Raw genomic sequence first — 25,885 nt, 5'->3', positions numbered from 1 at the left:
AGGGCATCACAGAAATTGTTGTAGACCAGATGAGAACAAGGGGAGAGGCCTGTGGAAATTAGACTCGCCTGATAGATTTCATGGGACTCTGGTAAATTTCATGGGCCTCCTAGGACATTTCCTTGAAACCAGTAGTCTCCATGTTTAGTTGGGGCAGAGGGTGACAGAAATGCCTTGTCTCGGGTTTTAATTCACAAAGTGGGCTCCCAAGTGGACTGGATATCATATCTCTGGCAGTGACAATGAGATTTACTGGAGTGCAGGAAGAAACTTAAGTTCTCTGTTTATTTATTTTTATGTAATAGTTACAAAATGTCTATTTGTGGTCTATGAGAAATGCATATAATGATCGTTGAGTGTTATCTCTAGTTAATACGTTACGTGAGTTGGAGTTAATGCTTAAAAGGTTTTCACTGAGAGGGATATGCAGTGAAAAAGCATCTAGAGATCACTGATGGGGTCCCCAGAGGTGAGAGGGGCTGATATTGAAGTCCCTGAATAAAGTGGGACACAGATGTGTTCCCCTTTTTCCGTCTGGCTTCACCTGCCACGGTGTGTGTGTGTGTGTGTGTGTGTGTGTGTGTGTGTGTGTGTGTACACACACACACACACACACGTGTTGTGACTGAGATCTGACAGCTTAGAGATTGGACATACCTCCAGAGGCACAGCTGTTAATGATGTGACTTGGGGAAGAAAGAACATACGCTGACAGGGTGCTGTGCACATTTTGGATCTACAGGATTGTGCGTGTTTTTAAAGCTGAAAAAATATTTGTGTTTCAGAACCAGATGACAATATCTCAGTTGCAGGTGCACGAGGAAACTTTGGAACAATGCTGTGCTTTTTAAGCATTTCATGACGCTGCAGTGTTTTCATAATCACTTAATTCTGTTTATAAATCAGCTGCTTTCATTGACGGATGCCCTCAGGGCTCCCAGGAACCAGGCTTTTTGTCAAATAGGTGATTCAAACTTTAAAAGATGGGAGATAGTGCTGGAACTGGGTTGTGATAAAAGTCTCTCGGTGCCTTCAGTCTGGCTGTTTATTTGTTGTTGTTTTCTTCCAGAAACATATTTCATCCATCGTGGTGGTTATTAAATCTTTTATTTTTTGCATTTCACATTAGAGGCTTTTTAAAAGAGAAAACTGTCATTTTGGTTGATGCTGTATTACTGGTGTTACAGAGAGTAAATAAATACAAGAGTTACATTCACACCCCAGACCACATTGTGGCCTGTGGAGGTGAGACATAGGACTCACCTCCAAATGCAGGTCTTTGGCTGAGGTCGTTTGCTGAGAACGGCTGAAGCTTTGGTTTTCATGACACCAAGTGTCGACCGCAAGTAGTTCCAGGTTTCCGCACCAGCCTTTTTGTTTGTTTAATTTGAAATGATTGGTACGTTAGCTTCGGTTTTGTGTGTGATTTTCGGTGTTTGTGCCTGTTTTTCCCTTTGTGGATAATGAGTTTGCAGCATAGCTCTGTATGTAAAGGGAAGCTGACGTTGGTCTTGTTCTCTGTACCGTCGGGCACCAGGGCCACACGTCATTTCACAGTCGTCAGGATCCACGTGGACATTCATTTGTCCTTTGGTAAACGGATATATTTATCTCCTACTTAAAAAAAAAAATTGCTTCTCTTTACAGTAATATTCAGAACGCACCTACTGTGAAGAGAGGAGAAGCAGGAAGTAGTTTTTTTTTTTTTTTTTTTTGTCTGCACCACGTGGCCTGCGGGATCTTAGTTCCCCCACCAGGGATCGAACCCAGTCCCTCCAGGCCCTCGGCAGTGAACGCACGGAGTTCCAACCACTGGACAGCCAGGGAATTCCCAGGAAGTAGAATTTTTGACATCTACATTATGCACCTTTGTCTCTGCTCTCCAGAGATCAGGACATTTAAGCTCCCGTAACAAATTTAGTTTTAATGAAAGTCTTTGGGAATGTCCTTTATCTGCCCTGTGCCTGCCCATCTAAGAGGAGGGAGAAATTACACAAAGTACTTTGCTTTTAGCCGGTTTCCTTGAGCCTTGTCCATGTCCTGACTTCTTGCCAGCAGGTCAGCTAGACACTGGTCAGTCGCTTCAGGTCTGGACAGGAATCTTTTTCTGTCTTTGTTGTTGATAATTTTCTAATAATTATTCATTTGATTATTTGCCAGCCAAATTACCCTAAATAATATTCAGAGATGTATCAGAGACTAGCCGCATCCTGAGACTGTTCGCAGAAGTGGGCACAAAATTTGATTCTATTTCCTAAATGTGTACCTCAGGTACTCACGAAGTGCAGAGACCTGTGTATACCCTCTGGGGGTTAGAGGCCCAGGTGTACAGAGCAGGAATGCAGGGGAACAGTAGCACCAAATGTTTGCGTCAACGGGACGTGAAGTCTCCAGGTATGCTGACCTTTGAGGGAAGATCTGAAAACAGATGAGTTTGTGGTGGTGCGAATTACCACTCACATCATTTCCGTCAGGGAGGCAGTTACTCTTCTTGGGAAGCTCGGGTTATTAGAATCAGCTATCCTCATTTTCCCACAAAAATATAAATCAGTTGTGGTTCAGAAAATTGTATGTGAGGCTTTACCACTGGAAATTTGAAGTTAGCGGAATTGTACACCCCTGGTTAATTACATTAGTCTACTCAAACTAAATATAGGATACGATTAGCTCATGGAAATGTTTCCTTTTTCTCTCAGGCAGTACAGTGTCTGTCCACCCAATAGTTAATATTTTTTAATTCCATTATGTAATTTTTGGATCATCCTGTGTTTCCAGAAAAGTTAACTGAATAAAACTAGAGACTGTATGTTTTCACTATTTCACAATTCATATTTAAACATGAAATGGTGCACAGAATAAGCTGTCCTTTGTGAATTTTAATTTTCTCAGCTCCTGGCACAATAGAGGGGTAAGCTGGGGTCCCATTTTTTTTTAAATTTTTATTTATTTATATTTATTTTTGGCTGTGTTGGGTCTTCGTTTCCGTGTGAGGGCTTTCTCTGGTTGCGGAGAGCGGGGGCCACTTTTCATCGCGGTGCGCGGGCCTCTCACTGTCCCGACCTCTCTTGTTGCGGAGCACAAGCTCCAGACGCACAGGCTCAGTAGTTGTGGCACACGGGCCTAGTTGCTCCGCGGCATGTGGGAATCTTCCCACACCAGGGCTCAAACTCGTGTCCCCTGCATTGGCAGGCAGATTCTCAACCGCTGCGCCACCAGGGAAGCCCTGGGGTCCCATTTTTCTGCGTGGCTTTTGCTTTAAGGGAAGTTTGGGTTTGGTTCATAGTTTGCTATCGAAGAGTATGTTCAACGTTCTTGAATTACCTGTTGTGTTTGCTTTTCCATTGAATGTTCTATCTTTGGACAAGGAATGTATTTTTCTGTATGGGTTTCTGGTGGCCCGGATGTTCATCAGAGCGGAATTTCTCTCTGTCCGCACTGCTGCCACTGGGCAGTTCGGCTGTTCTGTAGTTCCTAGTATTGAGTTGGACACACTGTAGATTCAGGTTGGGCTGTCATTCCTTTTGCAAGCTATGTGATACTTTGTTTTAGTTGGATTTGCCATAGATGTTTGCTTTGCCTTGGGATGGCTGTAGATGGCCACCTGTGGTGATAAATTTCACGAAGAAGATCGCTAAATCCCATTTAAGGTCTAGTTGATTTTCAGGAACCGTGTTACTGAGGTGTAAATTACATACCAAAAAAAGCACCCACTTCAAGTGTACAGTTTCAGGGATTTTTAGTCATTTTACCGAGTGGTGCAGTCATCGGTCATCATCCAGGTTTCAAGCATTTTCATTCCACAGTAAGATCGCTCCCGTCTTCAGGAAGGTCATGTCATCCATTCCTGCGCCCCCTGCCAGCCCCAGGCAGCCACTAATCTCCTTTCTGTCTCTGTAGATTTCCCTTTGCTCAGAACCCGATGGTGGGAGGTGATTTAGTGAACCTTCCCCGCCCCCTCTCCAGGAGAGGGGTGCCTAGGGAAAGTGCAGGGCCGCACGGGGAGCCTTGGTGTCCTCCCTGTAGGATCAGGATAGAGATGGGTTGGTTGCAGGCTCTCCAGGCGGAGCCGTGCGGGAAGTAAGTAGCTCTGTGGAAAGACAAAAAGGTCATTATTCCCGTCTCACCCCTGGCTTCTTCGTGACTTTTTTTTCCCTTAAATTCTATATATATGTGTTAGCCTGCGGTACTTGTCTTTCTCTTTCTGACTTACTTCACTCTGTATGACAGACTCTAGATCCATCCACCTCATTACAAATAGCTCAATTTCATTTCTTTTTATGGCTGAGTAATATTCCATTGTATATATGTGCCACATCTTCTTTATCCATTCATCTGTCGATGGACACTTAGGTTGTTTCCATCTCCGGGCTATTGTAAATAGAGCTGCAATAAACATTTGGTACATGACTCTTTTTGAATTATGGTTTTCTCAGGGTATATGCCCAGTAGTGGGATTGCTGGATCATATGGCAGGAATAAAGACACAGACCTACTAGAGAACGGACTTGAGGATATGGGGAGGGGGAAGGGTGAGCTGTGACAAAGCGAGAGAGAGGCATGGACATATATACACTACCAAAGGTAAAATAGATAGCTAGTGGGAAGCAGCCGCATAGCACAGGGAGATCAGCTCGGTGCTTTGTGACCACCTAGAGGGGTGGGATAGGGAGGGTGGGAGGGAGGGAGACGCAAGAGAGAAGAGATATGGGAACATATGTATATGTATAACTGATTCACTTTGTTATACAGCAGAAACTAACATACCGTTGTAAAGCAGTTATACCCCAATAAAGAAGTTAAAAAAAAAGAAAGAAAAAAACTTTTACATTTAGGGACTTCCCTGGCAGTTCAGTAGTTAAGACTTTGCGCTTCCATTGCAGGGGGCACAGGTTTGGTCCCTGGTTGGTGAACTAAGATCCCGTATGCCCTTGCGGCACGTCCCCCCCCCAAAAAGAGAGAGAGAAACGTTTACTTGTAGTCAGCAAACTGAAGCTAGAGGAGTTCGTCTTATATTTAGGGTCATACTAATCGTGAAGAATCGTGCATAAAGGGCTGCATTGGACAGGTGCGGAGTCTGGACAAGGAACTGCGTTTACAGTGATGGACTCAGTCCCTGGAGAACCCAGGACACAGCCATAGGGCAGTCAACCCTCCACGCCCCTGCTGCCTCCTCCTTGAAATCCCGTCCTGTTTCTTTCATGGCGTTGGATGTTTGACTTTGACGGAAGTTCCGTCTTGGTCGGGATATACCTTAGCTCAGTGGTCCTCCACCAAGGACAGTTTTGCTCCCAAGGGACGCTGGACAGTGTCTGGGGGCCTTTCTGGTTGTTACCAATGGGGAAGGGGTGTCAGTGGCATCTAGTGGATAGAGGTCAGGGGCGCTGCCCAGCATCCTGTAATGCAGGGGATGAGGCCCCAAGGCCCACAAAGAGTTACTCAACCCAAGAGGTCATTAGTGCCGAGGTCAAGCATCCCGCCTTAGAAGCTTGAATCTCGTGGTTGAAGACTTGGTAAAGTTGAAGGACTAAAACCCGCATCAGACTTAGAGAAGTTGGGAAATCTATCCGTCCTCATACATTCCAGGGAAATACGGATCTTTTTCTACAGCAAAGGACAAGCAAGGTTTTGGGAGCTAACTTCAGAGGGAAAAGAAATTCCTTTAGAAGTATTCATTTACAAATAAACAGCGAAATTACGCGAGACGTCTGGGGTTTGATCTGGAAATCGCACTTCATCCTTATCTCTTCCCCAAGAACTGAGAAAGGAGGGCGGAAGATCCTGAGTGAAGACTCTCCACGTTGATGACTGTGCTGGAAGGGAGTGGCTGCCGTGAGCCCAGCCTTTCAGTGCATCTGCTTACGGCCCTCCCTCCAGGGTTTTGGTTTCTATAGGGTTTTCATTTGCTGTGCGGAGTGCGGAGCGTGCAGTGTGCAGGGTGTCACAATAGCCAGGCCTCCACCCCTTGTTCTCTTCATCTGGTCAACCTTTGAGCCCCCTGAGAAGTTCAGGGCCCCCTGCCTGGGCCCCAGCCCGCTTACCTGCGTGCATCCCCTTCTCTGCCCTGCATCTCCCAGCAGGAGCTGCCCCGCACCCCTGCGGCACTTGTTGCTACCCGAGGGGGGGGCCCTCTCCCTGCCTGCACCCCTGCAGCCGGCCTTGCTTTGGGGGCTTCCAAAATGCAAGGCTTTTCCTCTGAACAGATTCTGGGTTTTGTTTCTTTTTCCTGTTCTAAGCTCGGTCCTGTTTCTAAGGTGATACCTAAGAATATGCTGATTTCCCTGAATCCCCGCACTGTGGGGTTGTAACTCCCAGCTCCTCCGGCAGAATAACCGATATTAGCAGTCCACAGTGTGATGTGGTAGATTCTGTTTCTGGCATGTTCAGCTGTCCATGTACAACTGTGTAGTCTTCCGTTTTTATCTATATGGGATCATATTACACTGGTTTTGCACCATCTGCTTGCTTGCTTTTTTTTACCCCTTTGTTAAGGTATAATTAAAGTACAGTAAACCAGGCGTATATAAGGTGTGCACGGTCATCAGTTTTCTCCTATGTTTGCTGTCTTGAGTGTGGTGCTGGCTTCTCGGACACGTGCATATCAAGATAACACGTATTTTCGTGGCTTCCACATTTCCCTGTGCCTTTCTGTAATCTCTCTCTGCTTCCCCCCACCTCCGGGCAACCATTGATGGCTTTCTATTACTAGATGGGTTGGTTTGCATATCCTAGAATTCTGTATCAGTGAAATTGCACACTGTGTGCTCATTATTTTGCCTGGCTTCTTTCACTCGGCCTGGTGATTTTCGGCTTTATCCATGTTGTGGCCTGTGTCACTAATTCATCCCCTCTTATGACTGGGTAGGATTCCATCAGGTATGGACGCACCACCGTGGATCCATTCACGCGTTGTTGGACACCTGGATTGTTTCCATTTTGGGGGTTATTATGAATAGTGCTGCTGTAAATATTTTTGTGACCTTACCACTGGTTCTCAAACTTCATTGTGTACCAGTGCCCTGTGGAGGGCTTGTGAAAACACAGGTTGCCAGGCCCCATCCCCAGAATTTCTGAGTCAGTAAATCTGGGCGGGGCCCGAGACTCTGCATTTCCAGCAAGTTCCCAGCTGACACTGATGCTCCTGGTCTGAGGCCCACACGTGCCTTAGAGGAAGTCTTTGTAGACTGTGACTGTTAGTTGTTCCAAATGTTTCTCTCCTAGACTGTTCCTTATAACGTTGCTCATGGTCTTAACCACCACGCTTCCCATTTCTGTACGCTTGGATGTGTCTGTCTTTCCTCTTGGCTTCCTTATTATGTCAAGGGGCTAATACCAGGAATAACTCGGGATGCGTGGGTCGGCGTGCTGATGAACGCCAAACGCCGGCCGTGATACCCTGCCGACTCTTGTGGGATCTGACTTGCGCCCTGTCTGCGGTTGCCGGGGTCACCTTCTGAGGAAATGGTCCAGGCCCAGGTGGGGCGGGATTGGACCCAGGCCCTGCGCCAGGGGCTCCCCATGCTGCTGGGTCCACTGCAATCTTAAGGCTGCTCACCCGCCTTTCCTCTCACAGGGGAGCAATACCTATCCTTTCTCCATCCCATCCCCTCCCGTCTGAAACAGCCAGCCCAAGCCAGTGAACGTATTTTACTTTCAGTTTGCTTTTCGGGAGTCTAATCTGAATCTGCTGACCTGGAGCAGCCGGAAGTTATCAGTAGACGTTTGCTGCCGTAGCCAGTGTATTTGTTACCATTGTTTTTTTATTTTGGAGAGAGAGAATACTTTCATTATAGAGGGTTGCTTTAAATTACTGAGAACTGTTACTTTTGCAGAATCGTCTTCCTGCATTTCATCATGAGCCCCAGGCGTCCCACTTTGCTCCTCAGCCCGCTCCATAAACCACCTCTGGTCACAGTTTGCTGCCGACCTCTGCTCAGGCATTCCAGAATCTTTACTGTGGAGTGGGCTGGTGCGCAGGATTGCAGGCTTGTTAAGTAAACTAACCTCCTTGGGATGGTTAAATTTTTTAAAGTTTGCAGTGACTTGTAATCATTGGCTGATATCTTAGTGGTTGTTTCCTCTTCCTCTCTCTTCTTCTCCTATTTTTTAATATGACAGCTTTATTGAGATATAACTTACATACCATGCAACTCACTCATTCAAAGTGTGTATAACTCAGTACTTTCCTGGTATTTTTACAGAGTTGTGCAGTCGTCACCACTGTCTAATTCTGTAGCATTTTTATCACCCTGAAAGAAACCCCTTACCCATTAAGCCGTCACTTCCCAAATCCCCTCTCCACCCAGCCCCTGACAACCAATGATCTGCTTTTTGTCCCTGTGGATTTGCCTATTCCGGACATCTTCTATAAATGGAATCACACAATATGTACCCTTTGCTGTCTAGCTTTCTTCCCTTAGCGTTAGGTCTTTGAGGCGTGTCCATGTTGTAGTGTGTGTTATTCCAGTTTCTTGGTGAACGTTTTGTGGAATCTCTGGGTAATCAAGGAGGGCTTGGGGCCTGGGGTGGGGAATCAGGTGGAAGAATGTTACGGGCTGGGTAAACCCGGGGCACGGGCTGCTCCTTTCAGATGACGTTGAAATGGAAAACGGTTCACAGAAGGAGCCATGTTTTATAAGACCATTTCCAGTTCAGCTTCCAATTGGGCGTACACTGTATCTGCCTTCTCCTTCTCTTTAGTTCCATCTCTTCCCCTAAATTTCAACCTAGAAAACAGTTGTGGTCAGTTAAAGCTGTGTCTGCTGACCCCTCTTTTGTGCTGCCTTTTGGACGGCATTTTATTTTCTAAATTTATTTTTGGCTGCACTGGGTCTTCTTTGCTGTGTGCAGGCTTTCTCTAGTTGCGGCGAGCGGGGGCTACTCGTCGTTGCGGTGCGCGGGCTTCTCATTGCGGGTGCGCGGGCTTCTCATTGCGGTGGCTTCTCTTGTTGTGGAGCACGGGCTCTAGGCCCACGGGCTTCAGTAGTTGCAGCACACAGGCTCAGTAGTTGGCGGCACGCGGCCTCCAGGGCATGTGGGCTTCAGTAGTGGTGGCGCGTGGGCTCAGTAGTTGTGGCTCGTGGGCCCTAGAGTGCAGGCTCAGTAGTTGTGGCGCACAGGTTTAGCTGCCCCGCGGCATGTGGGATCTTCCCGGGCCGGGGCTCGAACCTGCATTGGCAGGCGGATTCTTAACCACTGAGCCACCAGAGAAGTCCCTGGATGGGATTTTAGAGGGTCCTTTCTTGGTGTGAGACGTAGGAAGCCTGTAGTCCCCAAGGGGGTAGTGTGAAGTTGCTCTGGGGTCGTGGGGTTCCAACCAGCTAGACTTTGGCTGCGTTCTGGGGCCTCCCTGAAGCCACAACGCCGGCTTAGACTGAGACAGAGTCGTAGAGTTGTTTACTTTTCTGAATGTATAAGCCTTCTGCCTCTGTAGAGCCATAAATTACCGTTCCGGGGTCAGGTGGGAGAATATGGAGGCTGATTTTTCCCCAGCTCTCCATAGGCACAACTTTCTGGGGTGTCTGTGCCTTGAACAGAGAGCTTATTGGTAAGGCTGAAGGTCATGTGTGTTTTCTCTGTTGATCTTATAATTGACTGTGTTAGTTTCCTGTCACTCTTGGGACAGATGACCCCAAACTTCCTGCCTTGAACGACTCCGCTCTGTTATCTTATAGTTCCAGAGGTTGCAAGTCTGAGATGGGTCTCACTGTGTCAGTGGGGCCGCCTTCTTTTCCAGAGGCTTTCGGGAGAAGCCAGTCCTTGCCTCTTCCTGCTTCTAGAGGCCTCCTGCATTCCCTGGCTCATGGCCCCTTCTTCCATCTTCAAACCCAGCAGTGCAGCATCTCTGATCATTCCTCTTTGGTCACGTGTCTCTCTGACCACAGCCTGGAGAGATTGCCCACTTTTTAGGGCTCACGTGATTACATTGCCCTCCCCCCCCATCCAAGATAATCTCCCCTGCTCAGCTTCCTTAACTTCATCGCATCTGCAGAGTCCTTTTGGCCATGCACGGTAACACTGTCACAGGGCCCAGGGATTAGGGCATGGGACTGTCTGGGGGCCATTATTCTCTGGCTCCATTGACAGTCTCCAAGGAGACTTATTTCCTTTGTTTCTGTCTCTAAATTTGTTCCTCTGAGCCCTGCAAGGTTTGTATATTTATTTAATATTTGCTGTTTGTCTCTTGAATGATTCAGAAGTCGTGGAGCTGTTTGGTCGGTGTGCCTGCCGTTCACTGAGGTGGAGCCACTGGCCGAGTCTTGATTTACCTCTGGGCGCACCCGGTTGTTTTCTGTCTTGGAAGGACCTGGGATTTTTGGTGCTGATCGAACACATTTGTATGTCTAGAGCCTCTCCTTCCCAAGAACTCCATAGTTGGTGGGTGGCCCTGCCACTGTCAGTTTGAGGGTCTCTCGGGGACTCTGACAGAACTATTCCCTGGAGTTAGTGTCTCACAGTCTGAGTCAGCTGTGGGAAAGACCACCACGATGTGAGAAGAGTGGGACCTGGCCCCCAGGACTTCAAAGATACCATGTGTGCCTTTATGGGGACTGAATTGGTGGGTTTGTGGCTCCATACAAGAGTGGAGGAAGACAGGTGGGGGTAGGGACAGAAAAGTCATAATAATATCCACTTGTTAATCAGCATTTTGGTTCAGAAATATTTGGGGAGTGTATCAGTCAGCTTCCTGCTTTGCTGATGATGTGTAACAAACAGCACCCCCGCATACAAAGGCTTACAGAAACAAGCACTTATTTCTTTACAGAATTTTTTAAAATTGAGGTAACGGTTTATAACATGTAAGTTTTCTGTGTACAGTACCGTATTTTGACATCTCTGTATGCTGGAGCGTGCTCACCACCGAAAGTTTCGTTTCCATCAAAAATACGGAATGCTTCATGAATTTTTGTTACCCTTGTACAGGGGCCATGTTAATCCCTGTATCTTTCCAGTTTTAATATATGTGCTGCTGAAAAGAGCACCAAGCACTTACTTCTTGCTTACTGGTCAGTGGGTGGTGAGGTGTGGCTCTGCTGGGCTCAGCTGGGTGGGATCAGGGAGGCCTGGTCAGGCTCTGGGCTGGGTTTAGGACTGAGCTCCTAATCTCCTCCTTCTGAGGCTAGTAGCCTCTTGGGGCATGTACTTCTGCCCCTCCTATCTGGTATAAGAAGAAGCCAAGCTACATCACGCAGTCACGTTTAAAACCTCTGCCTGTCCTTCCCACTAATGCTCGTTGACCGGAGCAAGTGTCGTGGCCAGATCCCACATCTATGGGCTGGGGAGGGCTGTTCCAGTCGGGAGGTCATGCAGAGTCACACAGCAAAGGGGGCAAAAGGCACGTGTGTTAAGAGGCAAAGAGGGAAGAAGCGGGATTGTGATACCTTCTGCCCTGTTGGTGTGTGGGAAGGAAGATGACCCCAGTGGACGAGACTGATGCACCCAGTTATATCCAGGAAAATAGCCCCGTAGGTGGATGTTGGAAGCAGCAGGTGCCTGTGAAATATGTAGCTTCCTTGGTTCCATCTTAGAACAGGGGTTCTCAGCTGGGCAGGTGGTGGTGGTGGGGCAATCGTGTCCCCCCACGGACATCTGGCAACATCTGGAGACATTCTGTTGTAACTAGGGGAGAGGGTGCTCCTGGCATCTAGTGGGTAGAGGCCAGGGACGCTGCTCAGCATGGAACAGTGCCCAGGACGGCCCCCCACAAGGAATTACCTGGCCTGGGTCCACATGTGCCCAGGCTGAAGAGCCCTGCACAGATGCAGTTTCCAGGTGACTGTCGTGCACTTTGAAGTTTGAGCACCACATCTTGCAGGACTGTCTCCACTGGGAAGGGCAATTGGCAGTCCTTTCCATATAAAGACATAAAGCCCTCCCGAGGAAAAAGGAGTTGTTTAATCTCTCCCAGATGGCTGTGTGGAAGCAGGTTACAGCCCAAGGGTCTTGGCTAGGTCTCTGATTTCTGTGACTTATTCTCATCGGCTTGGTACTGTATTAATTCTTTAAATTTTATTAATTTTTTTTTTTTTGCACAGCCTAATAAATGGACCATTTATTTGGTGTTGGAAAATCTGTTTTTTATTAGGAGATTTCCATTATGAGCTTAATACTCTTTTTTTCCAGGTGGCCTTTTGCCCACTGTTTCTCTTACGCATGTATTTTCTCTTTCCTCACCAGCAAGACTGCAAGTACTTGACAGCAGAGATCACGCCTTAGGTTTCCTTTCGGCCCTGCACCGTAGCAAGCACACGGTAATTATGGGTCAGTTGCTCATGGTGTCCTTTGCAGTGCACGTTGTGCTGCATGGCTAAGGGTCGTTTATCATGTTTCCGTGGACCAGCCTTTTGTCTCTTGCTGTAAATTCTGTTTCCAGTCTTTGGGGGCTGATGCCTTAGCGTGTTGACACTCGGTTGCTTTGTGGCCAAAAGAAAGTTTTGACCTCATTAGAGGAGGGAGCCGTGTCACTGAGAGGCTGACAGCCTCCTTCCTCCTCTCACACAAGTGTTGTTTTATTTTGGTGATTGAAATGTTGAGGGTATGAAAAAAAAATCAGAGGATCTGACTTGCTGGCGGGACAAGCAGAGGACAGTGCTGTGAGTGAGGGAGTGAAAGCCTGTCTATTCCCACCCGCATCGTCGTGCACAGCAAGCAGATAGAGATTTTCTGCTAAAAAGCTGGCTGCGGAAGCACTTGCTCTAGAGGATGCTGTGTCACCTAGAATTGGCTGTCATCAGATCAGCCAAGTATCACCTCTCGGGGCGACCAGCAGGTTACGGAAGTAACTCTGTTGTGCAGAACTTTCTATTTCTCTCTTTCGTTCTCTCCCTTTCCCCCTCGGTTGAGTGCTGTTTAAATGAAATGGTTCTCCTTGATTGTGTCTTTAGTACAGTAGTTGTGAGAGCAAGGCTTTTGTTCTTCCTGATTCCCTGTTGAGAAAAGACATCTCCTGGCTTGTGGGATGCAGGGGCGGGGGGTCAGGACCCACAGAGACAGTTCCATCCTTCAACTGTCCTTTTTTATTTTCATTTCATTTTTTAAAAATTGAGATATAATTGACATATAACGTATTAGCCGAAGGCGCGTAACATAATTATTTGATGTATGTAAACATTGTGATGTGACCACCACAATAGGTTTAGTTCACATCCATCATCACACATAGTCACTCATTTCTTTTTCTTGTGATGAGAACTTTTTTTTAATCTTTATTTATTTATTTTTGGCCACGTTGGGTCTTCGTTGCTGCACGCGGGCTTTCTCTAGTTGCGACGAGCGGGGGCTACTCTTTGTTGCGGTGCGTGGGCTTCTCATTGCGGTGGCTTCTCTTGTTGCGGAGCATGGGCTCTAGGTGCGTGGGCTTCAGTAGTTGTGGCACACGGCCTCAGTAGTTGTGGCATACGGGCTTAGTTGCTCCGTCCATGGGATACATGTGGGATCTTCCCGGACCAGGGCTCAAACCCGTGTCCCCTGCATTGGCAGGCAGATTCTTAACCACTGCGCCACCAGGGAAGTCCCGTGATGAGAACTTTTAAGATTTATTCTCTTAGCAACGTTCAGATATACTCTCCAGTATTGTTAACTACAGTCATGTATTACGTTGAATCCCCCGGACTTACTCACTTATGTATGCATGTATGTATGTATGTATTTATGTATGTATGTATGTATGTATGTATTTATTTATTTGGCTGCGCTGGATCTCAGTCGCACTTGCGGGATCTTCCGCTGTGGCATGTGGGATCTAGTTCCCAGACCAGGGATGGAACCTGGGCCCCCTGCATTGGGAGTGCGGAGTCCTAGCCACTGGACCGCCAGGGAAGTCCCGGGACTTAACGTATTTTACGGCTGGAAGCCTGCACCTTTGATGCTCTTCACCCACATCCCCTCTCCCGCCGCCTCTGGCCACCACCATCTGTCCTCTGTGCCTTTGAGGTGTCAGTTCTTCTCTACCACCTTGTTGGCTGCCCTGTCACCTCCTGGGCTGTGAGGGCACCAAGTTGGTGTGTCTGACAAAGCAGGTGACCTAGGAGGCCGCATGGAGTAAAAGAGGAGATGAAAATAGAAGTATGTGAACTAAACGAAGATTATGTGAACTACAAAATGAGAAAGGCCCTGAGCTGCCGCATTTCCACATGCAGGTCTAGCAATGTCACGTTATGCTACCGACCTTGGCAAATTTTCCAGCTGTCCTTCTGTCTAAAATACAACTTACATGAAAATGAGCCCATCCCTTGGAACTTAGTGGTTAGGAAACTGGAGTCAGGTTTGGGGAAAGGGACCCTCACCTTGTTAGACCCGACACCCCCCTCCCCTCAAGAGGCACCTGGACTGTTACTCATGGCGAACAAGTTGAGCTGAACGGCACTTAGGAGGAAACGGAACTTCCCTTTCTGTTGGGCGTGCCTGTAGCAAGACGTTCTGAGCACCGATTCTTGTCTCACAGCAGAACGTGATTCATGTTACTGTCGCTTACGGAGTAGAGTGTTGTTGAGATTGGGGGCGGGTGGGTGTGTGCGTGCGCGAAGGGGAGAGGAGCGGCCGGATGAAGCCGTGGGGAACGCAGGGAATATGTTAGAAGATGTGCTTTCGAGGACAAACAGTAAACTTTTGGCAATAGGCTGAGTTTGTGACCTGTGACTCAGACAGTGTGATTGAGGGAGATTCCAGTGGTCATTTACTTCCAGCCGCCTTATCGGTGCCACGGGGCAGTGTCTCATTCAGCTTTCCAGAACGCTCTCTAGGAACTCTTTATGCTTGATGGAGATGGTATTTCTCCTCTCACTTCACTGTGGTTTAAAGAACTGGGAACTGGCGTTACAAGCCGTCTCCACGTTCCTTTGATGATTGTGTAATTTATCAGTGGAGAGTTGCCCATGACCTTCCTGGCATCTGACTTCTCACAGGGTACCTGCGCTCACGGTCTGCCTGTGGAACACGTATAATGGAGAGAGAAGACTTTTACAACTAGGTGGGTCCTCCTGATTGGAAATTGGGGTTATTTGAGCCAACGCAAGTCAGTTCCTGACCTTATCCAAGATTAACTGCATTAAATCAAAGAAGACCTATATAACTGTAGGTTATAATTCTTTTTTTTTTTTTTTTTTGGTCCAATACCAAGACTGACGTTTCCCTGGAAAGAGCCCTTGAATAGGAGCAGAAGGATTGAATTTTAGGCCTAATGCTATCATTAACCACCCACTTGACACTGGCCCCAAGAGAATAAAGGAATCATCGTTTCTCTTCTGTCAGCTGATCGCTTGGGCCACATGCTCTCCAAGAGGTTCCAGCACACAACGTGGTGGATCCGTTTTCAAGACTGTCCTCAGCCCCTAGTCTGAGTTACTGGTGTTATGGGGGGTTGCTCTATCACTCGCAGCGGTAAGAACTGTGTATGGTGAAACCCAGTGACCAGAAAGCTGTCTTTGGAATGTTCTCTTGTCACCTGTTAGGGAATGCGCTGTAATAATTATGTTCCCTGGAACTTTCAATGACTAAGCTGCCTTGAACAGGAGTCAGGAAAGGCCCACCTTCCAGCAGATTCCATTCTGTGGGGTTGTCTTAGAATTGAGGTCTGAGAGCATTTCTTGATTATCTAGTCAGGTGGATGTGGCTTAACTAAAGGCCAGTTTGGACCCTGTTGGAGAAAATCAAGTTCAGACACTTAGTCTGAATAGAAGTGAGGAATACGGTTACCTTTATCTCATTATCTAAGCTTTCTTTGGAGGATATACAAGCTTGTACCGCATGTGACAAGCATCACATATGGAGGGATTTTCTTTTCTGCTTTTTTCTCTGAAAAGTCCTTGGGTGATCAGGTCATAGACTATTTGGTGTAAAACCCAAACCGACCAGACAAACAAAAAACAAACAAACAAAAAAGCCGTAGTTAATTTTATATTAAAATGTATAGCTTGAGAATCTTCATTGAAAAATCAGTAATCTTTTGCAGATTTGTTTAAATAGGCTTTGGTGCCTTTTAAGAAGATTCCCTTCCTGGTTGCTGTGTTTGGTCCCTTCAGAATTTGGGTCAGAACAATTCTCCAGGAAAGCAGCCATGTTAAACTGGTTCACTGCTAGGATGGCTTACATTACGGAAGAAGTTTCTACCTTTAGCCCTCTTTTTCTGCTGGTTTGCTTTCTTGGAAACATTATTACATCTGTTCTTAGGGGAGTTATAAAAGAGGAAAAAAGAGTTAACACACCGTGTTTTGTAACCGGCGTTGGCTTCTTGCCCTGAGTACTGTGTCTTTGCCGTCCGTTTCTCACTTCAGAAGTGCAGACGGGGTCCAGAGCTTCTCTGAGAGCTCCTCCCAAGCAAGGTGGAGCCGTGCCAATGGAAGGGGGCTGCAGGGATGCCTGCTAGGGCGGATGCGCTCCAGAGAGAGGGCAGGGGTTTATCTCCGCTTCCCATCGTCTGTCATTTCATTCTCTTTGGCTCCGGCTTTTTCCATTCGCAGCTGCCCTTGTTGTGTGTTGGAACCAAACTTCGCCTGTACAGAAGGGCTGTGGGCAGAGGGCCTACACGTGAAGTCGCTTAGCTTTTGCCCTGATGTAGTGAAGAGATCATAAAGGGATGAGCACAGGGGAAAAGCTGAGCGTGGGAGGGGCCACCGTGTCATTCCATACAGGGATGTCTGTGCAATAGGAAGACACAGAAGAATGGTTTTAGGGTTTTTTTTAGGTCGAGTGGAGATTAGTGATGGCTACATCTTTATGTGGCTTACGTGTATGGTCGATTTTCCTTATTCACGGTAGTTGAACGTGTACAGTTGCTGAGACCTCATCGAAGCTTTGCTTCTAGGGGAAACAGAGGGTTCGGTTCCTGCAGGCCTCTGGCCACGTTATTTTCATCAACCAATCACTGCATAACCTTGTTTTACGTGTGTTTCTGCTTAAAGACACCTTATTAACTGTATACTGTTGATTCATCCATGTTGAAGTCGCGGTCAGCAGCCCTGTAGCTCATGCCTGAACCAAGCTTCTCCAACACACGTGTTCCCTCCCTACCGCACAGCACAGCCGTCTTGCCCTTCGGAACACCAGACAGCGCTGCAGCACCGTGCTTGGGGGCTGTTCTAAGCAGAGATGTCACCAACAAAAGCACAGAAATGCAAAACACGTGGCAGTGAATAGCCCACGGAGAGCACACTGGCTTACGGCCTGGGAGCTGAAACAAGAAGGTAGCACGAGGCCTCATTCCACCTGAGCTGGGAACGTGTGCACCAGCGGCTCGACCTTTTCACCCCGTGCTTGGTCCTTAAGTGACCACACCACCTCAGGTCTGGATCTGGGGCTACAGATAGATTTAGCAGGTAGGCAAATGCACGAATACCGTATCCTCAAATCATGAAAATTGACTCTGTGTGTCTACACAGTGTGTGTCCCCGGGTATTAGATACACACATACACAGGTGTCTATTTTCAGGGACTTTAACGGCCTGAAAGCAGTCAGCGTTGTAACATTGGGTTGGCCCCAAAGTTCGGGTTTCGGAAAAATCCGAACGAACCTTTTGGCCAGCCTCGATAGTTGTGTCCTCTGGTCCCTCTGGAGATGCAGTGAGAGGTTCAAGTGTTCTAATGAGGGACAAAGACCTGTGAGAGATAAATGGGGGACGGGACTGAGTAAGGAAAGCCTCAGGACCTCGACGCATATCTGATAAAGTTTGAGCCAGGCCCCCCCGCCCCCCCACCGTGAGCTCTGGAGTGGAGATTGCCTGATGGGTAGAGAGAAATGGCCTTGTTCAGTCGTGGGGCTGCTCAGAACAGAGCCATGGAGGATGGGCAGGTTCTTTCTTTCTTGAAAGGAAGAACTTTGCATCTCCACGCTGGCACAGGTGTAAACCAAATTTTGGACTTCGGTTTTATATATTAAAGAATTATTTTGCACCCATATTAGGTTGAAAGGAGCGGCATTCCCATTTCAGATCAAACGTCGTCAAGTACCGGCAGAGTCTAATGGTCTAACCCAACAGAATCTTTTCAAGGTATAATGATATCGTTTAAGATGAGGATAACATCTGTGCCTTAAATCGCTTGTTGAGAAAAATCCACTGTACGTCATCCGAAACATGTTTGGACCCACCATGGAAGCCCGTCCGTGGTGTCCGGACTCCCGGATGATGCTTGGTTTTATCAGGACAGCCCCTCCCCCAAATGATGCTAGGAAGAGAATCGAGGTAGTATGAGGAGGTGCTGCGTTTGTGTGTATGTTTCAGGTTGTTTTAATCTGTGAACACAAGCTTTTCTGAGCAGCTCCTTCCTTTGCCTTCAGGTGTTGTGGGTGCTGGACGCTGGAGCTCCGTCATTGAGTAGGTGTTTTAAGAACAAACGGCAGATTTACAATGACAGCTTCTGCAGTGATGGGAATATTCCGTGCCGCTTGGTGGAACATGTAACCACCAGTGTGTCAAGTTAATAATTTCTCAACTTGGTCTTAAAACCAAATACACGCAGTTCGTTTCATTAAAAATACCTAAGTGGTAAAGGATGGGTGGCTTCCAATGGTGGTAGAGTCAGTTTTTAAAAATTGAAAGGAAAGTGCTTTGTTGTGATTTGCAATTCATATAGATAAGTCCTGTAAGCGGTTTCATCTTGTCTGTTTCAGGTGAGATAAAGTGTGAGACTTTCTAATTGAAGTATAGGTCATTTACAATGTTGTGTTAGTTTCAGGTGTACAGCAAAGTGATTCAGTTTTTTATATATATTTATATGTATACACACACACACACATATTCTTTTTCATTTTCTTTTCCATTATGGTTTATCACAGGATATTGAATAGAGTTCCCTGTGCTCTACAGTAGGACCTTGTTTATCCATTCTCTGTATGTACTAGTTTGCATCTGCTAATCCCAAACTCCCAATCCATCCCTGCCCCCATCCCTCCCCCACCCCACCTTGGCAACCACAAGTCTGTTCTTTATGCCTGTGAGTCTGTTTCTGTTTAGTAGATATGTTCATTTGTGTCATATTTTAGACTTCGTATGGTATTTGTCTTTCACTTTCTGACTTAACTGTTTGAAAATTGCTGAGTCCATCCCTATTGCTGCAAATGGTATTATTTTATTCTTCTTTGTGGCTGAGTAGTATTCCGTCGTGTGTGTATATATATATATTTATGTATGTATGTATGTGTGTATATATATATATGCACCACAGTTTCTTTATCCCTTCATCTGTTGATGGTTATTTCAGTAGTTTCCCTGTCTTAGCTATTGTGAAGTGTGCTGCTGTGAGCATTGGGGTGCGTGTATCTTTTCAAATTATAGTTTTCTCCAGATATATACCCAGGAGTGGGATTGCAGGGTCATACGGCAACTCTATTTTTAGTTTTTTGAGGAACTTCCATTCTCTTTTCCGTAGTGGCTGCACCAACTTATATTCCCGCCAACAGTGTAGGAGGGTTCCCTTTTCTCCACACCCTCTCCAGCATTTATTGTTTGTAGACTTTTTGATGCTGGCCATTGTGACCGGTGTGAGGTGATACCTCACTGTAGTTTTGATTTGCATTTCCCTGATAATTAGTGATGTTGAGCATCTTTTCATGTGCCTGTTGGCCATCTGTATGCTGAGACTCATTCTTTAAAAGGCATTTGTCCTCACCTGCATTCCTAGGTACAATGTCCTTCAGCCAAATAGTCTCCAGGAACACACAAAGCTGTAGTTGGATGAGGTTGGGTTTGTTGACCTTGCATCGCATTGAGGGGACCGTGGGACATCTCAGTCACAGGGTGCTAAGAAGACCTTGAAAGAGTTGGGCAGGGTTTATGGAATCGGGTCCCTGTGTGAGATGAGTGGTCTCTGAATTGTTTCCGTTCCAGCAGGAGAAGGCTGCAGCCTAGCCGTGAGTGCCAGGCCGGCTCCCAGCTGCCAGTGGCTGCTTTTCCCTATCGCTTATACATTCATGACTGAGAGACTAGATGGGTGAATGACTGGGTGGGTGTGTGCCTCTTAATGATCACTCATTTTTAATACCGTGCATTGTAGCAACTGGATGTGGTCCTGGTGTCACCTGTTAGCTTTTTTTTTTTTCTTTTCTGCGGTACGCGGGTCTCTCACTGCCGTGGCCTCTCCCGTTGCGGAGCACAGGCTCCGGACGCGCAGGCTCAGCGACCATGGCTCATGGGCCCAGACGCTCCGCGGCACGTGGGATCCTCCCGGACCGGGGCACGACCCCGTGTCCCCTGCATCGGCAGGCGGACTCTCAACCACTGCGCCACCAGGGAAGCCCACCTGTTAGCTTTTGATGCTGATGGAAGACCAACTTAATTCCTGCAGAGCCTTGCCGGGAAGGGAGCTGAGCATGACTCAGCATTATGGAACGTCAGGCTTAGTGGAGGTTGAGTTGTAATGTTGGCACTGGTCCGTGCTTTATGTTTTAGAGTTTCGGGTGTATTCTTTTTGATGCTTTTGTGAATGATATTTTCTTAATTTCATTTTCAGAATGTTCACGTCAAGTACTTGCAGGATATTACATTTTAAGGCAGTAGGAGACCTTTTTTCTTGCTAGTTACAGAAAGAGATTTTTCTCTTGGTTCAGTGCCTGTGTCTGTGGCACTGAGTTTTTAACGACCAGGAAGACCTTCTGAGGATTCGTTGGCTTCCTTTGGGTTTGCCGCTTTTTAGTTCTCCAGAGGACCAGTGACAGAGACTGTGTTTGATTTTTTTTTAATTTATTTAGGTAATTTTCATTGAAAACGATTTATTTTGGTTGATTATAGACCACAAGAAGTTGCAGAGAGCGCGCCGAGAGGTCCTGTGTGCTGTCAGCCAGGTTCCTCCAATGGTGACGTCTCACATAAGCTTAGAGCAGCAGCAAAACCAGGACATCAGTGCGGCGCAGTATGGTTACGTCATCCACAGTCATTACTGGGAGTTCACCAGTGTCTGCTTGTACTCATTTATGACTTAAAGATAAGCGTGAGTAGTATCTTCTCTCGCAAAACTCCAGTGGAGCATGAATGGAGCAGAAGGGGACGGAATGAGTTGAGGCTGTTAAACAGGCACCCGTGAAAGATCCCCTTGACTTTCTTGGCGGCCGAACTGGACGGGGCAGGTGGCAACAGCCCCCCCGGAAGGCAAGAGGATGCTTTGGGTGGTTAAAACCCGGGTGCAGGCGGTGCCTGAGCCCCATGTGGGGCATGCTCCTTTTGTTTGCACTGCTCAGATGAGAGAAACCATTTCCCCTTCAAGCTCCAGGCAGATTGATGGAGAATATAATGGGGAGGAAAGCCCCCCAGCTCGTCCATCACAAGCCGAAATCACCGGCCCTGGATTCAGTTACTTAATCAGTTCCCATACCCCTTGTTTTGTAGACGGATGGGACAACCTCTTTTCTCCCCTTCGGTGACGGTAGTTATTGTGTTTGGTGTTATCCACCCCACTTAGACCTCACTTTGGAATTTCTTTCTTCTCTTCCGTTGGGTTGGTTTGCCACATGTCTGGCTAGGAAAGTGGAGACGTAAACTAAGTGTATAATGGACGTGAATCTCCCACTGCATGGAATGTGGCCGAATGATTTTTCTTTCCCACCTCTCTTGCTGTGCAGGTGACGAGTTGGAAATGGTTAAGGTAGTCGTGAGACACCGCTGAGTGGTGTGACTCTCTCTTGGGGAGGTGGTGGCAGCACTTCATCTCGAGAGCCACGTTACGGCGTGTTGCCCTCCTGGGGGTTCTGCGTGAGCTGCTGCTCGGGAAGTCAGGACAGTAGCTTGCAGTCTGGGCCTTGAGAAGCTCCTGTGAGTGAGGCGTGGAATGAAATCGCAGAAGCCGCGGCGGCTTATGGAAACCGGAGCCAGGCTGCTGTACTGGCTCGCGCCCCTGAGATGTGATAAGACTGGGAAGTGAGCTGCGAGGGCCATTGGTACCAGGGAGCCTGTCAGACACTTACAGCAGAGGCTTGCGGGCTGAACAAAAAAGGGTTTGCATCGCCAGAAAGTAGATGAGTGGTTGCCTAGGACCGGGGCTTTGGGTAGTGACTGCTGAAGGAGGGGGTCCGGGGCTGCTTCTGGGGAGATATAATGCACATGTTCCAAGGCTGATTGTACTCATCAGGGTTACACAGCTCTGTGAATATACTGAAAGCAACTGAACTGTATACTTCCGATGGGTGAATTGTGTGGTATGTGATCTGTATCTCAATAAAGCTCTTTTACAAAGGGTTCGGATCCGCTTTCATACTTTGAAGCTCGCTCTGAAAATATGTCACGTGGTCTCACGTGGTAGTAGAAGCTCCTCGTGCGTGGACATGGTGTCACTTTGCGCGCGGGGAGAGCAGTTTCAGAGTGATCAGTTCCGGAGAACGTGTCCCTGCCTGTTGTCTCTGCTCCGGCAGAGCCAAGAACCAGGCGTCCGAGGTGAGCGGGCAGTGTGGCTGATATCAGAGGAAGTGGGGCGCTGTCCTCTCTGTTATATATTTTCCCTTTTCTCACTCTCCTTAGCCTCTTCCCCTACCCCAAACAACAACCAACCAACCAACCAAGAGAAAGCGTGAGATGGGGTTGTGGCGTGGCCGGATGGCCGCGTTTTGTTAGAAGAATGCGTATACACGGGAGGGAAAATACAGCCAACGTACAGCGGCCCACCCTTTCTCAAGGGCCAACATAGAGACAAAGATGGAGATAGCAAAAGGGCAGACTTGTAATGCGTCCTTCTGACTATTGAGAGGTAAGGAAAATTTTGAAAACAGTAGTATCTCAAGTCACTCTTTTCACCTTGGTTGAAACTGACATAGGTGGTTTTCCTTCCTTGAGCAAGGGAAAGGTGTACAGTGCAGGTGCTGCAGATGAATGACCTCGCTCTGTGTTGCTCTCCAGGGAATCTTGCTTGGAGATGATTAGAAGCGCATCGCTCTAAGTAATGTGAACTATTTCTCCATTCATAAACAGAGCTCGATAAAAAGCACATCCAGGTGGTCATTTAATATTTTCTGACACTCAGCGATTTTGCCATGAGCTTTGTAGAATTGGCCGGGTGCTTAAGCTAGTCGCGGAATGACTGAAATCGCCGGTCAGGTTAAAAAACCATGCGCACTTAGTCTCCTAAAGAAACGTCGTCTCAACAGCTATCTTTTGCTATTTTGTTGCTGCACGTGGTAACATGTCTTTGTTGCAGGCTGTGCATGCTATAGTCAGTGGTGAGGGAGAGCTGAAGATAGAGGCTAGGGACTGAGATTCCTGGATGCAGAGCGTGTACGAGGAAGTGGCCCAGGAGAGCCGGACGAAGGGCCCCCCTGGTGGAACCAGCGCTCCTCTGTGTGTTTGAGAGTTTAATCTGCGGGGAGGGGATTTCTTTGTGACTTCCTGCATGTTGAAACCTGAGTGGCCTGTCCTGCCTTTGACCTCTGCTGTTTGGACTGTGGCTTCATTCACGTGTACCTGGTTCATTCTCAGTGCCAGGGTCACATCCTTAGGTTGACACCTGAACCTGAACTTTGGGGCTTGAATAGGGATGTAATTGAGCCTCGAGGCGGGGGTGGGGTGGGGGAGAGGGCGGGAGATAAGGATAAAAATCGTTCTGTTGGACCTGTGACTTTTTGGGTGCCCGCTGACCGCAGGGCAGTGTCCTGGGTACTTTCTGTAGCTGGTTTTGAGCCTGCACAACAAATCCAAACCCAGAAAGGCTCTTCCTGTTTTGCAAGTGGGGAAACTGAGGTCAGGGCAGTGACGTACCGGGTCTACCCCTTGGAACTGGGACTTCAGAGCCCACCCTCTCTCCCAGGGCAGCCCCGTGCTTCTCAACAGTGGAAGGTTTTTTACCCTGAATGTATTACACTCTTCAGTCTTAGGACTCCGCAGGGACACTCGGGAGTCGTGGGGTACGGGCCGGTGGCTAGACGCCAGGGTTGTGTACGTGGGAGCCCTGGAAGAATGACGGTGTCCGATTCCAAAAGCATCTTCTGAGGCAAAGCTTGAGATAGGCTTCCTTGAAGGCAGGGGCCAGACTTGGCCTACCACCTGTTTTTGTACAGCCTGCGAGCTAAGAATGGCTTTGTATTTTTAAACGGCCAAAAAAAGAATACTGTTCTGTGACACATGAAAATGATATGAAATTCAAAGTTTTCTTGGAACCCAGCCACACCCACTCATTTAGATACTGTCTGTGGTTGCTTATTCCCTACACAGGCTGTTGCAACAGAGACCCTCTGGCCCCTGGAAGCCTGAAGTATTGACTCTCTGGCCCTTTCCGGAACCAGCGTGTGATCCCTGCCTGTTCTGAGGCCCATACCACCTCCCTGGTGTGACCCGCACTTCCTCCTCTCTCCTGATCTGATCTTCATTTGCACCCTATTCCCATCTAACCTTGCTTGCCGGAGCCTGGTATTCCACAATTAGAGAGTCATTTGTTCGACATGAAACTTTGTTCCAATTAAAATCCCGGGAGTCCCAGGAGAGGTAGTACATTAAACTCTACCAGTCATTTCTGCCACAGGATTGGAAGGGATCGGTGCTGGCTCTGTCCCAGCAGAGCAGGGCTGTAGCATAAAAGGGGGGGTACAGGGTGCTCCTGTGCTTGGTGGGAGAAGAGGGGAAGTTGGGTCATCCAGAAGAGACCTGTGTTCATGTCCGGCTTTTTCTGCTTCCCCACCTCAGTCACCCAGAGGCTGGCGGGATTGGTGGACAAAGGAAGATGCCCTGCCCACCATAGGCCTGGCTGACAGCCAAACGCCTTGGCTTCTCAGAGCGGAATTGTACGGCGCGGCAGGGCCCACAGCTGGGAAGTGGTACCACTGGCATTTGGCTCGCACAGTCTTCTTCCTGTGCCCTGGTGCTAACTACGTTCTAGTGCCTTCTGCGGAAGGCTTGGCGTAACGTACTAAGGGGGGTGACCCATTTCTTGCCTTTTTACCTGCTTGTTTTTTTTTTTTTTTTTTCCTTTTTTGCGGTACGCGGGCCTCTCACTGCTGCGGCCTCTCCCATTGCGGAGCACAGGCTCCGGACGCGCAGGCTCAGCGGCCATGGCTCACGGGCCCAGCTGCTCCGCGGCACGTGGGATCCTCCCGGACCGGGGCACGAGCCCGTGTCCCCTGCATCGGCAGGCGGACTCCCAACCACTGCGCCACCAGGGAAGCCCTCACCTGTGTTTTTGATGGTTGCTTCTCTTGAAGCCTAGACAACGGTGAACACACGTGGGGAAGATGAAATGTCACTCATTCCCGTCTTGCCCGTAGTAGCTGGTACCCCATACATGGGGGCAACCCCACTTCCCCCAGAAGCAGCCTGGTGGTTCAGATGCTCGGCACTGAAGTGTCCGATCGCCACGCCATGGTGTGCTCCTTGGACGTTTTTTGTGGCCAGTTTACATTTCAGTTACGTTTGCAGGCTTTACAAGGCCATTCGAGACTGGCTGGGAGCTTGGTCATAGTTTTATAGCATTGTTTCTAGGAGAAAAACATTTCTGAGTGCGAAACCCATGAAGCCTTGGACAGTATCCCATCTGTAATTTGGAGGCCGCTCTGCTATCAAGATTTCTTCTTGACACTTGTCTCGTTCTGATGTGCATGGTGGCAAGCCAGAGCGTTCCATTAGCTGTGGTGTCCAGGGCGGCTTCTTTCCTTCGCGGTTCTTGTGTTTTCTTTCTCGATTTGTCAGACCCTTAGGACAGTGTGGTGGAGGCATCTACGTCTTCTGGTTGGGAGTGGCAGGGAGAGCGGGTTGGGAGAAGGGTTAAAATTAGCCAGAATTTAAAAGCAGCAGTGACAGCCCAGATCATTTTTCCTGTTAACCTACTTTGAAAGCTGCCAGAACAGTGGTAGAGTGGAAATTCTCCGGTTTCTCTTGTCCTCCTCTGGTAAGATCTAAAAATAACTTAAGGAGGAGCTGGGCACATGGCCCTTTGATCTCCTTGGCCTGGGATGTCTCTGGTTAGCAGCAGAGGCTCCCGGGACTCG

The 25,885-nt window shown here is 48.0% G+C and overlaps 1 protein-coding gene and 1 non-coding gene across 7 annotated transcripts in view; one reads left to right on the top strand and one right to left on the bottom strand.

The window, feature by feature from the left end:
- The window catches only part of TBL1X (transducin beta like 1 X-linked), a 219,206-nt gene that overhangs the window by 9,800 nt on the left and 183,521 nt on the right, over positions 1 to 25,885 (top strand). Inside the window, exon 1 of one of the 6 annotated variants that reach the window (XM_060002243.1) lies at positions 11,651 to 12,248. The exons of 4 other annotated variants lie outside the window; for them this stretch is intronic. The gene's annotated coding sequence lies outside the window, so the exon portion shown is untranslated. Of the gene's footprint in view, positions 1 to 11,650; positions 12,249 to 22,271; positions 22,663 to 25,885 lie in introns of those variants that run through there. One more of the 6 variants, XM_060002245.1, reaches the window with a different exon arrangement.
- On the bottom strand, positions 10,878 to 10,979 carry LOC132419052 (U6 spliceosomal RNA). Its single transcript, XR_009518073.1, has one exon. It is a non-coding gene; the product is annotated as a U6 spliceosomal RNA (small nuclear RNA).

Source organism: Delphinus delphis, chromosome X (genome assembly GCF_949987515.2).
Source record: "Delphinus delphis chromosome X, mDelDel1.2, whole genome shotgun sequence".
Classification (NCBI taxonomy): domain Eukaryota; kingdom Metazoa; phylum Chordata; class Mammalia; order Artiodactyla; family Delphinidae; genus Delphinus; species Delphinus delphis.
This window is presented reverse-complemented; position numbering and strand designations above follow the sequence as displayed.